This window comes from Lactuca virosa, chromosome 5, assembly GCF_052849685.1.
Source record: "Lactuca virosa cultivar CGN04683 chromosome 5, Lactuca_virosa_CGN04683_v6, whole genome shotgun sequence".
Lineage (NCBI taxonomy): Eukaryota > Viridiplantae > Streptophyta > Magnoliopsida > Asterales > Asteraceae > Lactuca > Lactuca virosa.
The window spans coordinates 409,094,109-409,111,636 of record NC_136430.1 but is presented as its reverse complement, the minus strand read 5'-3'; the positions used below and the strand labels follow the sequence as shown (position 1 = coordinate 409,111,636).

At 31.3% G+C, this 17,528-nt stretch overlaps 1 long non-coding RNA gene across 1 annotated transcript; it reads right to left on the bottom strand.

Moving 5' to 3' along the window:
* Window positions 1–3,748: 3,748 nt before the first annotated feature.
* On the bottom strand, window positions 3,749–8,515 carry LOC145111715 (uncharacterized). The gene is made up of 4 exons (XR_013710346.1): window positions 8,320–8,515; window positions 6,432–6,505; window positions 5,186–5,239; window positions 3,749–4,027 (listed from the first exon to the last, which is right to left on the bottom strand). It is a non-coding gene; the product is annotated as an uncharacterized LOC145111715 (long non-coding RNA).
* Between the last annotated feature and the right edge of the window lie 9,013 nt (window positions 8,516–17,528).

Genomic DNA, 17,528 nt, shown 5'->3' with positions numbered 1-17,528 from the left:
TATCATTGATTAGTAGGAGGCGAACTTTATGTTAAATAAGAGAACAACAGAAGTATACGCTTTAGGTCAACATATATCTATATCTGCTCACAAAGCGCGAAGGGTAATTGATCAAATTCGTGGGCGTTCCTACGAAGAAACACTTATGATATTAGAACTCATGCCTTATCGAGCATGTTATCCAATTTTTAAATTAGTTTATTCTGCAGCAGCAAATGCTAGTTTCAATATGGGTTCGAATGAAGTAAATTTAGTCATTAGTAAAGCTGAAGTCAATGAAGGTACTATTGTGAAGAGATTAAACTCGAGGGCGTAGTTTTGCGATACAAAAACCTACCTGCCATATAACTATTGTAATGAAAGATATATCCTTATATGAATATATAGATACCGACTCTATTACATGGTCACAAAAACCTAAATCGAAAAAAAAGCATACAACTATGTCGTTATCTGCTACATTCAAATGGGTCTGAGGTTGAATCATATCATTTTTTTTATCTGTTTTTTACAATACAAAGATCGAAGAAAAAAAGAAATATTGTTTGCCCAAAAAAAGAAACCCGCACCCGCTATTTTTTTTACCCAAGGCCTATTTCTTTTTTATCCCGAAATGATGAATTGAGCTCGTATAGGCATTTTGGACGCTGCTATTGAAATAGCCCTTCTGGCTATATTTTCTGTTACTCCACCCATTTCATAAAGTATTCGACCTGGTTTAACAACAGCTACCCAATATTCGGGAGAGCCTTTACCTGAACCCATACGTGTTTCTGCGGGTCTTACTGTAACTGGTTTATCTGGAAATATACGGACCCATATTTTTCCACCGCGACGTGCATTTCCTGTCATTGCTCGTCGACCTGCTTCTATTTGTCTAGAGGTGATCCAAGCGGGTTCAAGTGTCTGAAGAGCGTATTTACCAAAACAAATAGTATTACCTCGATAAGATATTCCCTTCATTCTTCCTCTATGTTGTTTACGGAATCTGGTTCTTTTGGGGTTATAGTTGATGGTTTATTTTGAATTCCATCTCTACTACAAAACTGGACGTGAGAGTTTCTTCTCATCCAGCTCCTCGCGAATAAAATGAATTCAAATTAAACATTTTGAATTCAATTCAGATAGAATATAATTTGAATGAAAATATACATGTTTTTAATAAGTAATATAATGAATCATGGATTTCATTTAATCTAGATCAAATCTATTATGAATTTGTATATCTTGTTTGTATAGATAACTAAATATATTAAATAAAATAACCATTTTTTTTCTTATATTTATCTATTTGACTGTTAAAATGAATCTTTCTTTTGTTTTACTTTTTATCGTATTGGATTGACCCAAATTTAGCAATCCAAGAAAATAAAGTGTTCGTGGGCGAATATTTACTCTTTCAATTTCTATTTCAGTTCTATCATTTGCTCATAACTTTTCCGAATAGATGAATTGGTTTCTGGTCGGTTTCGCCATCCCGATCCATGAATCATTCGAATTCATTTTCACTAGAATCTTTTGAATTCACGGGTTCCATCGTTCCCATCGCTTCTTACTTAATGGTTAGGCTTGAATTCTACAATGGAGCTATTAGTTTTTGAGTCAATATTCTTAGCCTTTATTGGCTCGAAGCTCTTTATTTTTTGTTCGATGAGCAGATCCATTTAATGTTAATGATGAATCCGTATTGATGCTTTATTACACAGCTTTTTCTGAGATGACTCATAGACCTTACATATTGGAATTCTATATCATCAATATTCTTTTTCTTTCTTTCTCTCATCCTTCCATTTATCCATACCCTTTCTTTTTTATTTCGATTGACAACTTAGAAGCATATTTTTTAATAAATAATAAAAAAAGATTTCAGTTGCTACAACAATATGAACAATATATCATATCTTGACTGATTCTTTGGATCCAGATAATACGAAGTGATGAGTTGGTTATTACTTCTATAGTTATTTGTTTATACCGTGGGGCTGGTTTTTTATACTAACCCTCAAAAAACCAACGAGTCACACACTAAGCATAACAAATTTATCAAAAGATTAATTGAATTTTTATTCAACCCTATAGAATTATAATTGTTCATTTTTTTTTATTGAACACAAAATAAAAAGAAGAAACGAATTTCTCATTTTTTGTTCCATCGCTGGATAGAATGCAAAAGGAATAAAGGTTTTTTATTCCCCGTCTATAAATATCCAAATTTTGATGCCTAATACCCCATAGATCGTTCGAACTATATAGGAACAATAATCAATTTTAGCTCGAATGGTTTGTAGTGGAACCCTCCCCTCTCTGATCCATTCAACACGCGCAATTTCTTTTCCGTCAATACGTCCTGCAATTTGCACTTGAATTCCTTTTGTATATGCTTGTTTAGTTAATTCTATAGCCTTTTTCATTGCTTTGCGAAAAGAAACTCTATTTTTTAATTGGCCCGCTATAAATTCTGCAAGAATATTAGGGTTTCCATAAGGCTTTTCAATTCGTGTGATAGCAATATTAAGTTTTCTATTTACAGAATGAAATTCTTTTTGTAAATTCATCTGTAATTCTTCGATTCCTCGGGGTCGACTTTCAATTAAGATTTTTGGAAATCCCATATAGATTATGATTTGGATCAGGTCGATTCTTTTTTGAATCTCTATACGTGCAATTCCCTCGACACCAGAAGATGTTTTCATAGTTTTTTGTACATAATTCTGGATATAAGTTCTTATTTTTTTATCTTCTTGCAGACCCTCATAATAATTTTTTGGTTGTGCGAACCAAAGGGAATGATGACCTTGGGTTGTACCAAAGTCTGAAACCAATTGGATTTATTTTTTGTCCCATGTTCCCCATTACTATATATATATATATATATATATATATATATATATATATATATAATTCAACAGAAGTAAATGTGATATATGTCACACTATATATCACATTGATATCCCATTATTTGAAGGTTAAAAATCAACCAACAGAGTGCAATACTATAATTGGGTTGATTTTTCAAATGTAAAAGTGTTTATAAAAAGAAAACTAAAAGTACAATGTTGTAACCAAAATAAAACTAGAAGTGCCTAGCTATAAGCGGTAGATTTCTCAGAATAAAAAGAAAACAAAAATTGAATCTTACAATGATGTAACAAAGAAAAAAATAAAAATGCATTGCTATAAGATGGTTGATTTTTAAAGAGAAATGTGCTTATAGTATTTTTGAAAGTTGAATGACATATTTGGTGATTTTTTCAAAGTAAAATGCCATAAAAGGAAAAAATGGAAGTAGAAAGCTATAATTGGTGGGTTTTTCAAAAATAAATGCCATGATAAATTTTTCAAATTTAAATGCCTTGATAAGAAAAAAGTTGTAAAATGACTTAATAGTATAAAATTTGAATGTGCAATGTAAAATGGGTTCATAATTCGAAGGGAAATATGCTTATAAAAAGAAAACTGAATGTACAATGCTATAACTAGCAGATTTCTCGATGTATTTTAAATGAAAATGTGTGTATAATTAACAAAATGAAAGTAGAATCCAGAAAACTGCAAGTATTTTGAAAGTATAAATGCCTTAATAAGAAAAACCATGTAAATTGTTGTAACAGAAATAAAACTGAAATATGCAATGCTAAATCTCAAAAGAGGAAAAGGAGAAACAGTTGAAATTTGCATAAAACCCTAAATTTCAAAGAATAAAACCAAAGGATTCAAAGATTATCTCAGTTTCAAATGAAGGACAAGATGAAAAACAAGAAAACTTAATCAAAAACCTTAAATTTCAAAGTAGGAAAAAAAACCATATAAGAAACCTGAGTAACCATATATCCTCCTATCCATCTTCCTACTCAACACAAATGTCTAAATTTTAGAGAGAATTATTGGATTCCATATGTCATTATTTTATATGAATGGGAAGATGGGTATAAACAAAAGGTAGGAGGATATATAGTAAAATGTATTAAATAAATATATAGATGATAAGAGCTAATCTGAGTAAACAAACTTGCATTTACCATCACACCTGTATAAAAAAAAAAAAAAAAAAAAAAAGCAGATGAGATGATCTTAAAGTACATATCAAACGTTTAGTAATTAGGAAAAAGAAATCATCGAACCCTATGATAGACATTTTTGAAAGGAAATTGTTTTTTATAAGAAAACTGAAAGTACAATGCTATAATTGATAGATTTTTCAAGATAAAATGCCCCAATAAAAAAATGATGGATTTTTCAATGTAAAATACCTCGATAAGAAAAAAAGTTTGAAAGTTACAAGATTGTAACAGAAAGAAAGCTAAAACGTGTAATGCTATAATTGGTGGATTTATCAAAGTGCAAAGCCTTGATAAGAAAAAAAAATGCAATAATTGGGTTCATTTTTCAATAGGAAATGTGCTTAAAATAAGAAAAACTTAAAGTAAACTGCTACAATTGGTAGGTTTTTCAAAAAAAGCCTTGACGAATTTTTTTTGAAAATAACAATGTTGTAAAATAAAAAGAGAAAATATGTTTAAAACAAGGAAACTAAAATTACATTGCTATAACTGGAAGATTTTTCATAAGTAAAATGCTTTGAGAAGAAAAAACATGAAAGTGACAATGTTGCTAATTCTCAAAAGGAAAATGTGCTTATAGTAAGAAAATTGAAAAGTGCATTGCTATAATTGGTAGATTTTTCAAAGTAAAATGCCTTCACAAAAAAAAACATGAAAGTTACAAAGCAATAAAAGAAACAAATGAATGTATTTTTTTCATAGTAAAATGCCTTGATATGAAAAAGTTTTGAGAGACACAATGTTGTAACAGAAAAAAAAAACTGAAACTTTTTAAGAGATATAATTGGTAGATTTGGCAAATTAAGTGCTTTCATAAATAAAAACTTAAAGCAATATTTAGGTTAATTTTTTGAAGGTAAAAGCACTTAAAATAAGTAATCTGAAAGTACAAGGCCATAATCTATGTTCTTTTTGTACCTGAAAGGAAGAAAACAAGAACATATAATTAAGAGGTTCAGAGAGTTGAAAGTTGCTGATTTTGTGAAAATGTATAAGCATAGTCGACACAGAATGTATAATAGAAAAAAGATGAGATGATCTTACGATTCAAAATCAAAACTTTAATAATCTTGAATTTCAAGAACATAATCATAATGATTACACTGCAATAATTAAATGATTACACTGCAATAAAAGGATGGGATCATTAAACTGCATTTGTTGCCATCATAGAGAAACTGTAGAAAAAGAATGAATCGAGTGTGTAACTAATATGAGTAAAGAAAGATACATCATACATATTTAACATTTAGAAACAAGCAGAGATGATCTTAAGATTTATTACCAAAAGGTAAAGTGGCTGAATGGGCAATAAACTGTCTGAGTGACACTAAATGACCATTTCACCCTCAATTTCCAAAAAGCAAATACATATTTAACATTTTAACAGTAGGAGAAACTGAAAGAAAGAAAAGACAAATGTGTAAAGTGTTGGTGTCTTAATACATTAAGTCAGGTTTCTTGGATTTCCTGTTCCAGATTAAGCTAAAAAACAAACAGTCATATAAAGTTGTCCAGATTAAGTGCTTAAGTACACATTAAGCTCATTAAGTTAAAAAGAAATAACCCCTTATGCTTATATATGTGACACCAGTATTGTTTATTGTAACCCCAGAAGAAAATAAATGAAACCATTCATGCAAAAAAATAAAATAAGTTGCACCATAGCAATTTCTTATTTAATTAGTCTACAAGAAAGAAATCAGGGGTTTACTTGAGAGCCACACCAAAATATGAAGAAAAGTTGTATTAATATGGGATAGATAAGCCAATTTAAAGAAGATTAATTTTTCATATAAACGTATTAGCTAAAAAAAAAAAAACATTGAATTTCAGTAAAAATGCATATCTTCCTCTATTATAGCAAGTGTAGAAAAAACAAGATCAGATGATATTATTAATTAAGATTCTTTCTTTTTAATCTTTTGAAAGTTACAGAGTTGTAAAAGAAAGATACTATAAAGTCCAATGCTATAATTGGGTTGATTTTTCAAAATTCATTATGTGTATCTTCTTTGTTATAAATAAATGATTGGCCAAGAAACTTAATAAGAACAACAATCGATTATCAAAACCAGTTACGATTAAATAAAACCAAAAGATTCTAAGATTATCTCTGTACAAAATGAAGAACATGATGAAAAACAAGCAACTCATAACCAAGAAACTCAAAGACCCTAAATTTCATTTCTAAGTAGGAAAGAATTATATAAGGAATCTCTGCCATTCAAAAATCAAAACTCTTCAAAAAAAAAAGATTAATTTTAGATAAGCCATTTAAAAAAGATTAACTTTACGAACAAAAAAATGTAAAAGATATAAAATAGAAAGGATGTACATGAAATAAGAATGGACAAACTGCTGTTATACCTCTGACAGTTCATAACAGCTGCATATTACCACCAAGAACTGACTTTCAGTAGACATATGTGCATTTTCCTCCACTACAGCAAATGTAGAAATAAATTAGATGTCATAATGAAAAGGTTAATGATGGGAAAAGTCATTAACTAAAAGATCCCAAGCATGACAAGAACTGAATATTTATATGCATACATGCATTTATAGAAACTGTAGAAAAATAATGAGATAATCTTAAGATTCAAAATCAAAAGGTTAATAATAATAATCTTACACTACTATGAATCAAGTGTCTGAATAAAGAGCTGATGACAACTAATATATACATGCATTTAGTCACCATAGGCCATAGCAACTATAGAAAAAAAGCTAATATGATCTTAAGATTCAAAGACAAAAAGGTTGATAATGCCCAAAAATCCATCAAAAGGAACATACTGCACAAAGCTTCTTAGTGCTCTTGATAACGCCCTTTAGAGGGAATTATGCTTAAAATCAGAAAACTGAAGATACAATGTTAAAATTTGTAGTTTTTTCACCGTAAAATGTCTTGATAAGAAAAAAATTAAAAAATCTACAATATCGTAACAAAATGAAAACTGAAAAGTGCAATGCTATAAGTGGGTTGATTTTTCAAAAGGAAATTTGTGCTTATAAAAAGAAAAGTGAACACAAAGTTGTAAAAGAAAGATACCACAAAGTCCAATGCTATAAGTGGGTTTATTTTTCAAAAAGGATATATGCTTACGAAAAGAAAACTGAAAGTACAATGCTATAACTGGTTGATTTTTCCAAATAAATTGCTTGGATAAGAAAGTTGAAAGTTGCAATTTTGTAACACAAAGACAATGAGAAGTGCAATGCTATTATTGTGTTGATTTTTCAAAGGGAAATGTGTTTATAAGAAATCGAAAAGTGCTTTAAAAAAGAAAACTGAAACTACAATGCCATAATTGGTAGAATTTCCAAAGTAAAATGTATTAGATAAACAAAATTGAAAACTAAAAAGTTGTAACAGAAAAGATACTGCAAAGTGTAATGCTATAATTGGTATAATTTCAACCAAAAGGATACATGTTTATAATAAGAAAACTGAAGTACAATGCTATAATTGGTAGATTTTTCAAAGTATATGCTTTTATTAAAAAAAATGAAAACTATATTTGGGTTAATTTTTCAAAGGTAAAAGCGCTTATTACAAGTAAAATTGCAAGAATCTATGTTAATTTTTGTACCTGAAAGGAAGAAAACAAGAACGTATAAGAGGTTCAAAGAGTTTACAGTTGCTAATTTTAAAGAAAGAAATAAGTTCAAAGAAAGTAATTTAGTGGATGGATAAGAAAACTGAACTTCTATCTCCAAATAAGAAGGCAATGTATAAAAGCATGAAAAATATGGGGTATAAGAGATATCTCAACAAATATAAGAAAATTTATTAAACCCTATGAAAGATATTTATGATAGTTGAAATAAAAGTGCACCATAAATGATATTGCATGACTCAAAAAATATAGTAGAAGAGAAAGAACCCTGAAATTCAACAAAGTAGAAAATTTATTAAACCCAAAATTTAATAACCTAACAGAGAATAACTCAGAAAAACCATAAGAACTTCATTTGGACAGGAAAAGAACTTAAAAAGAAGTTTAAATGAATAAAAACAAAAGATCACAATGATTCGTTCTGCATATTCTAAGTTCTAAATAGTTCACCAGGAAAACTTAAAAAGGATAAGAACGTGATCAGTCGACTAGCGAAAAATAATTGCAATTTGATAAAACCAAACGATTCTAAAATTATCTCTGTTCTAAATGAAGAACAGAATAAAAGACAAGAAACTCATAATCAAGAAGCACGAAAACCCTAATTTTCAAGTAGGAAAAAATTTAGAAGGAACCTTTGCCTTTGAAAGATGGAAACCCTAATTTTCATGGGTCGAGGAAACGTTTCTTGGGGTAGCTTGATGTTGCTGTTGGAGAAGAAGGAAGGGAGTGCACTGCAGATTGATGTGGTGACTGTTGGTATATGTAGGTTCTGCCCAAGGCGGTTTATGTGGACAACGGTAACATATTTTATTTCCTTATTTCGTGTATCCATTTTTCTTTAGTTTTCATGTTTTTTAAGCTTTTACAAGGTTGCCCCTCCTTTCTAATTTCCTTCTCATGATTGAGAAGGTATGTATATTTATTGGATTCCATGGGGTTAATGAACCAGTTATTGTATAAAGTAAGGTCCCTTTTGATAGTTTCTGTCTGGGAAAGTGCTGTCTGGTAAAGTGTTGTCTGGAAAAGTTTTCTAATTGGGAAAAAAACTATGCTGTTTGATTGTACATCTGATTGACTATGCTGAATGATGAAAAAAAAAAGTAATAATTTAATAAAAAATAAATTTTAAAAAAGTTATTTAAAAAAAATTAATAATCCAAGAAAGAAAGAAAGATGTCGAGTTTGGTGCATAATTGTCTTTCCAGCCAATTCAGCCAGAAAGATGTGATTTTGGAGCTTTCTGGGAAAGATATATCTTACCGGAAAAGATCATTTTTTTGTGCAAATCAAACAGTCTTTCCGGTTCATTCAGCCAGAAAGATCTGTTTGGACCTGAAAATATGCGTATCAAACGGGGCCTTAAATGTGTTTTTGACAATTTAATGTGCAGAAGAATTACTGCCACCATAATTATTATTAATAGTGTTATTAATATTTATTGGATTAAGTTATATTTTGAAATTGTTGAACTGTTTTTTATTAAGATTTAATTTTTGCTTTTGAAAAGATTTTGATAAAGTATTATATAAATTAAAAATATATAACGATTGTTGTATTTATTTGGTAAAAAATAGTCATTTGCTTATTAATATAAATATTTTATATATGTAGCACTTTGCTTATTGGACCCCTAAAAGATCCCCTAATGATTGAAAAACACCTTGTAGCATCGTAAAATATTGAGTTTTGTTTAGTAGGGTTAGATGTTGACAAACATTTCTAGGGTAAATCTACTTATGACAAGATGACTTTTGGGGTGTGACAAAAGGGGATTGTAAATGAATGAAATAAAGGGATAGTAAGTCAAAGTGAGAGTAAGACATATGTAATGTAACGCCCGTGTTTCTAAGCTAGGCATTAATATTGACATAATGGTCTAGGTTAACCTTTCTAACTCATTTAGAAGAAATAAAAAGGAATTATGTGAATATTATGTGAATTATGTGTTTTATGCTTAATTATTAGGGTTTAATTAATTAAGAATCAAAATGAGCGTCAAAAATTAAATTTTAGATAAAGCTGATATCTATTAAGAATGCCGAAATCCGAGTTATAACGAAGAAGTTATGACCTGTTGAAGTTTCACGATAAACCGGCACGGTGCCGAATGTCGTAAAAAGTGAATTTTTGATAAACTACTTTTTAGCCTCAGTGATCTAAACGAAACTCGTAGTGTTCGTTAAACCGAGAGTATGTATAAAAAGAACACCCAAATCTGACTTCGTATGGGGAAGTTATGATTTTTCGAAGTTTCAGCTTAGCAGTAGACAGCTAAAAACTCGAATTTTAGATCGAGTGATTTTTAGCCGACACGACCTAAACGAGAATCGAAGGTCTCGTCATTAGTAGTACAACAGTAAAAAGTCTGACGAAAACGGACGTCGGATGAAGAAGTTATGAATTTTTAACAGATTTCTTGTCCCGATCTGTTAAAAATAATAATTTAAAAATTAAAGTCAAAATTAGCCGACGAAATCTAAACGGAAGTTGTAGAGCGTAATTTTACCTACGTGTGCATATAAAGAACGTCAAAAACGGAGCTCGTATGCGAAAGTTATTGATTTTAGAAGTTTTTGCACAAAAATCGAGAAAATTCGCATAGTCACGTTTTTGCCACGTCACCTTCGCTTAGAGCATGCCACGTGTCCAAAAAATGGCTGAGTCATCCGAGCTGCTGAGTCATCCGAAGCGGTCCAATGCCTGTCCGATGTGTGTCCTCTTTCACGTGTCCGAGCCTTCGCGAGAGTGCCATGAACCCCCTACTTCGGACCCTAGGCCGCAGTCCAATCAGGAGGCGACATCGAGGCTTTGCACGCGCAGACCATGTGCGAGCACATGCGCACCCTCGCCCAGCTGCTGCCGCGTGGCCTTCGCTCCTGATGACACCTACCCTCGCCTGATGACTCCCCTCCTGAACCGACCTTCGGACCCCCTAGAAGGGTCATGCGAGCCTTCTCGGCTATAATGGGGAAATTGCCACTTTTAGCCCCTTTCTTCATATTTTCTTCATCTTAACATTCCCCAAAGCCCCGGTATCGATTATAACCCCCGGAATACGCCACGAAGAGCCCGAGAAGCCCGGAAAATTTATCTTTTCGGTTTCGAAGCCCGACCCTTGCAGAGCCCGGTTTCTCAATAAAACTCTCGGTTTTATTAGAAACGATCGTTTTAGGAAACGAATTGCTGCCCGATGTTCATTAAATCAGGTGAGTGTATAGTCACTTTCACCTTACACATAGATATGAAGTATTTACCTTAAAATACATGCTATGTGTAAATATATTAATTGTTTATTTGAGGTGACTGTTGAATTGATGTTTTATACAAGTTTTAAACTGTATATATATTTTTATCTACAAATATGTTGGGTAAAACATGAGTAGATAAATTAGATGATGTGTGATGAAATAAAAGTGATGAGAGGTATCGATGTTTAAGATGATCTAGTCATCTAGCAGAGTATAGACAACGGCCACAGACTATTTTAGATAGTCCAGTGGAACGTTAGTAGACTTGTAATCGGTACGTATGTTTGAACTATATGTTCATAAAGTGTTCTTGAACTATATGTTCCTTAGGTGTTTTTGAACTATGTGTTCATCCGTTAGTTCTTCTTTTTGACACTATTACGTGTCGGGGTACGGGAGCGTACAGGAGTACTTTATCAGTATTTTCCCTATACTTTTATTTGGAAGAGCTTTGGAGTCTTTGTTCTTTTATGAAGTGATCGGACGAGCTTCATGAGTTAGTGATATAGATCATGAGTTAAATAGTGGGTGTGTGATGAAAAGTGAGTTGGATAGATGAGATGATCAGTGATATAGATCATGAGTTGAAAGTGAGTGGTGAAATATGGGAAAATCTTTTACCCAAACGTTGGCGTGAGTGGTGCAATATGAGAAAAGCCCTTACCCAACGTTGACCCCCGTCATTCAGCAGAGTAGGGATGACAACCATGGACTGTTCTAGACGGTCTGTGGAACACTAGCAGGCTCGCAACCTGTAGGTGTTAATGGACTAGAGTGTTCATTCGCTGTACTCTATTCCCCTCATGATTGCCTTTACTGTATGTATGGCTGGGGAAACCCCTTAGTATGTTCATCAGCTGTATGGAAAACCCATTGACATGTATTGCGGGGGGAAAACCCGTGGGACATACCGTCGATGAATAAGAGCTATGGACTTAGCATATGGAAAACCTATTGACATGTATTGCGGGGGGGAACTCCCGTGGGAAATACTGTCGAAAAATAAGAGCTATGGACTTAGCCCATGGCGACGATGTGACATCATGTCTTATTTGACATAAATTGAAGAGGGAAGCAATGTTGTCACTTTATAGGTTGTTTTATGTTAGGATGTCTTGTTTGACATAACTTGCTGAGGGAAAGCAATGTTGTCACCCCGATGTTTGTTTTATTTGACATAACTTGCTGAGGAACCCCCAAAGCAATGTTGTCACCCCTAGTGATAATCCTTAGGCTAGGTCCCTTGTGATAGTTGTTTTAGGGACGTAAAGTGAGGATAATGGGAATGAGTAATTATTAGGGTTATTTTTGGTTGATGAAATTAATAAATTTATTATTTACTGAGAACTTAATAAGTTTATTATTTATTGTGGGTTGAAAACCCTATATGCTCACCAGGCTCCCAAGCCTGACCTACTCAGTTTATTTGTATCACATGTATCGATACGAAGTTGCTTTACACTGAGAGATTAAAAGAGAAGTAGATCACTAGTGTAAATGAATGTAAGTTTTGTTTATGCTTATGTTTTTGTATTGACAATGACATCCCAATGGTTTAAGTGAATAAAATACATTTCTTCGGAAATGATTTGATAACATATTTATTATGTTTTTCGGGGAACAAATTCCGCAACACTTTTAATCAAATGATTACTCTGAAATTATTTCAAAAGCATAAATTAAACCGGTCTTTTCTGGCCGTGAATTTGGGGATGTCACAACATATACATGAGTAAAACCCATTATAAGCATAAGAATTTGAGAAACCCCAAACGAGACAAACATATAAATAATTAAATAGTTAGTTAACTAGATTATGATCCGCGTAAAACGCGGGGAACATATAAAAATGTACATATAAAGGTATAAAAAATTGGCACTACAACATAAACAAAGTAACAGAAACAGACTTAACATTATTGGTAACATTGAAATGTCTGAAAAAAAAAACAATGAAACACCTAAATATCTATAATCATTGAAGGATCTCTTTGTAGACATAACTTTTAGTTTTATTAGTTGGATGACCTTCCTCGTCATATATGAATAACTTCAATCATTTTTCACTTGTGACGCAAGAAACAAAAAACATATAACTGACAATGAGTGAAGACGGGCATACGCAAGTATAATCCAACATTTGATAATTATTGTCATTGACTTTTGTTAATGGCCATAACAAAATAAACAACTATGGGGAATTGCCTCCACTAAAAACGGAATGAGATTCTTTTATTAGACGGAGTTAACTTCCTGCAAGGTATATAAGTAGTCTCATTGAAGAATCTAGCGTATATGATTCAGGCTTCAATGACGTGTCTTCCAATCCTAACAATATGCAATCTAGTACCATTGCATAGTCCTTTGGTTTGCTCAATATTACGAAGTAACATGACTGGAACACCTATTTTTAGTGTAAGTTTATGGTTGGAAATTCTAGATGCCTTAAAACCATTCAACACAACTGAAGAGTAGATTGATTCCTCAAAAAAAATCTGGTAACTCTATCTCACATAAAGAATTTGAACTCATATATGTTTTCCCATCATATTTCATCAATCCTAAAATGTAGTCATTGGTAGCATCGAATTCTTCATTTGTAGGTACCAAAATAGCTTTATCTTGAAAATATGATGGATCATTAAGATGGTTTTCAAATGATGGATAAATGGTGGATGCAATTGAATGAATATGGTCACCTGTAGAGCGAACAACAACGTCTTCTGGAAATTCAACTTCAGCTTCATCATCATTAGGGCCACCAATATTACCTTCACTAATTTTAAGAATCCACTCATCAAATGCTTTTGTCTCATCCAAATCATTAGTTAGACAACCAAACTAAAGCCTCATGTTTACGGTTAAACATAAAACTTTACATTCACGCCATAATTCAATAGAGGAAGCTAAACAATTTACGATATACCTAAATAATCAAATGCATAACAACCCGATAACATTAATTGAAAATGTTCAAGGTTTAACGTTAGAAGTTTGATGTACAATTTAGGAATTGATTTTAGATTTACTACAGTTCAAAGTTCATTGCCTGTTTTGGATGATTACTCAAATTACATTTCTAATCTCAGTGTGGGTCACTAATATGGTTGACGGTATGATCTTGGTCGATGTGATGTGTTCTTCTCAATCATGAAATCAATATGGATAGTCCGCAGACCATGTGCTGAGTAACACCTAAGTGAAGCATTTTAACACATTTAGAACAACATAAATCCACTACCTTGCATGGGATAGTTGGGTAGGACCAATCAACTATTACAGGAAGACCTTATTACAGTAAATTAAGAACATTAGGTTCTGAATATGCAACATTGTTTTGTATATTGATCACATTCTTTCTGGTAAAAAAATCCTTCAAAGGTTTCCTGGTAATGATCATTAGAAAGTACAAAACATGTCAAATAACATTTTAGCATTATTACATAAGTTATTTCATATGTTATTTTGAGAGCATCTAAATGGTGTGTAAGCTACTAAAATGAATAAAGATTTTGAATAAATTGGGTTAGTCAAAACTGAGTTTTTCTTTTTCTTGTTCGGGTTGTCATATCAGGATTTTATCTTTTTCCAAAAAGATTTCTCCACATATGTTCATCAAGGTAGGCATTCAAGGAATCTACCTGCAGTTAAAGAATTCCAAAAAAGTTATTTTTTAAAAGTACGATGCTATTAATGAATTTTTTTTGCAAAGTTCAACGCTATTAATGAAATTCGCTTCCAGAACACTGTCCTACAAATGAGCTTCAATGTAGGAAAATTTGAAATGTTTCAATATCATCTAAAAATAATCCAAAATAATATTTTTTTAAAGTACAATGCCGTTAATGAACTTTTTTTTTTTTTTTTTGCAAATTTCAATACTAAAATCAAATTTTTCTTAGAAAATTGTCATATTAATGACCTACTAATTAACATTTAAATTTATATATTACATAAATGGTTCACTTGTGAACAAAAGTACTTAAATGGTTCATATTTGAATTATTTTTTTTTACATAAATGGTCTATATACGAAAGAAAATGAAAATGTATTTTCCATTAACAAAATGTTTTTAAAAAAAATCCTATTAATGAGCTCTAATGTACATAAAAAAGTAAAACTTTTCTAGATTAGCCAAAAAGAATACGAAAAAAATCCTTTTTTGGAACTACGATGCTATTAATGAAATTTTTTGCAAAGTTTAATGCTATTAATGAATATTTTTTTTTTCAGAAAACAATCCTTTAAATGATCTTCAATATACAAAAAATGTAACTTTCCATATCAACTAAAAATAATCCAAAAAAGTCATTTTTTAAGAGTACGATGCTATATATGAACTTTTTTTTCTTTTCAAAGTTCAATACTAAAAACAATTTTTTTTTCCAGAAAATGTCATAATATAAGGTTAAAAGAGCATATTGTAAAATACTTATCGATCTACATGAGCAAGAATTAAACATTTTCATCAATACCCAATAAGGCATATAAATCAATGCCTCATTCTGTAATAAATTCCAACGCCCCACAATGTGGAATCCTCTCAGTGGCAACATTCCAGAACTCAGACCACATTGGATAATCAATATGAAGAGAAGCTGCAATAAAAAATAATAATTGTCACAATCTTATACAAATATTATAGATTATTGGGGTGTTAGATAGCGTGATAACTTGCCAACAAAAAAATACCAACACCTTGTAGACATCACATGTACAACATTTAATAAAAATACAAAAAAACGTTATAAAAAATAAAATATACTTATGATATCTCTTCTAAGGTACATATGATTATTGAAATTAATGCCAACAAAAATCTTCAATATTTAAGTGGCTCTAAATACAACTACCCTCTAGTTTTAGGGCCCTTGACTTCACCCCACTCCCAAGCAGATGTGGTCCCTCAAATACTCTAAAAAACCTGGAAGATTAAAATATACACACAAGAAGATGAAAATGGTAAAATGAACTTTCGAATATAACAACAATATTTTATAGACAATACTACAAACAAGCTAGAAACATGCAAATAGAGATGAAAGAACATCATAATTAGATTAACACCATACACTCATTTAGTCTTATCTTTCTTCTTCCCTTATAGGAGTTTATAAAACATTTTCTATTGTATGATGGATAACTGAATTACTTTTTTGAGATATGTGAGGTTGCAAAGAATGGAACAAAAAAGAAATGGAATGGATAGGTAATCGTAAAATCAAGATAATAGAATAAGTAATTTCATTCCAGAAACATGTTTGTGAGGCATGGAATGGAACGTAATGAAAATTCCATACGATTTTTATGTTATATATTGCAATTTAAATTATAAAGATAATCTTTCACATATCTTTGTTTAGTTATTATTATGTAATTAAAAATGATTTATATTGCAACTTTTATACTAATATCTTCTCTTATTGCTGAGAAAACCTTGATACTCACAATGTTCCCAACCCTATTTTCAAGAGTGTATGGTGTGCCCATTTATCATTGAGAAAGTAAACTCAATAAGAAGATTCAAACCAGTTAAACGAAAGAATAAGGTTGTGAAAGGTTCTTACTATGCTTCTCGGCATGCCCAGACAACGCAAGTTAACCAAAAAAACCTGCTAATAAACCAAAATTAATCAATCCCAAACCTTTTCCAATAAAATTTATCGATGTAATCTATTTACATGGTATACTAAAACTTTGTCTTTTCTTTGCTATTGAGTCTAAAAGATGATTTTTTGTAATATTAAAAAAGGATAGGTGAATAACTTATTTCTGAGAGCCCAATTTGTATCATTAAAAGATGTTTTTTACAATAAATCAAAACACATATCACCACTGGGTTTTGCTGAGTTGTAGAATATGTGGATCACTCACTGGTATAAGGGTTTAAATTTCATCTCCAAATCCAGGAAGGGATCGAATGGGTAAAGCATTATAGATATTGACTCGAGTATATCTTCCATTCATGACTTGGTAAGCCACAAAAAAATCATTGACTAAATGCATATACAAAACTGTAAAAATAAAAAAGAAAATCGACATATACAAATTCACTACCTAGTGGACATATCTTCCAAATCGAAACAATGGATGAGAGGTAGCGGTACTGATGTGTCCATCCTTTTGCTCTCTAGATATCTATAACTTAAAAAATGAAAATCAACAATAAGGATCATAAGAACAAAAATCGAAGCAGATTCAGAACATGTAACCAATATGGATTTAAACTTAAATCGAAAGGTTTTATAGATTGGAACTTCATAGTTGAAACATAATCTAAAACGTACCCAAAATCGATCTAAACTACGATCAAATTAAAGTAGAATCCAAAGAAATTTATTTCTATATCATTCCTCCTTCTTTCATGATGATCGAACACAAGACTGATCTACACAGATCGAAGCCCACATATATTTTATTTCTTCTTTCCCCCATTTTCTTTCCCACTACAAAACTTAGGTTAGATAAATTATATAAAGAAAAAAGGGAGAGATGGTAGGGGTACTGGTAATGAGGGATGAGGCGGGGTATTTTTTCATTTTATTTTTGGTGAGATTTAATTGTCATTAATAAAATTCCTAATTTAATTCAT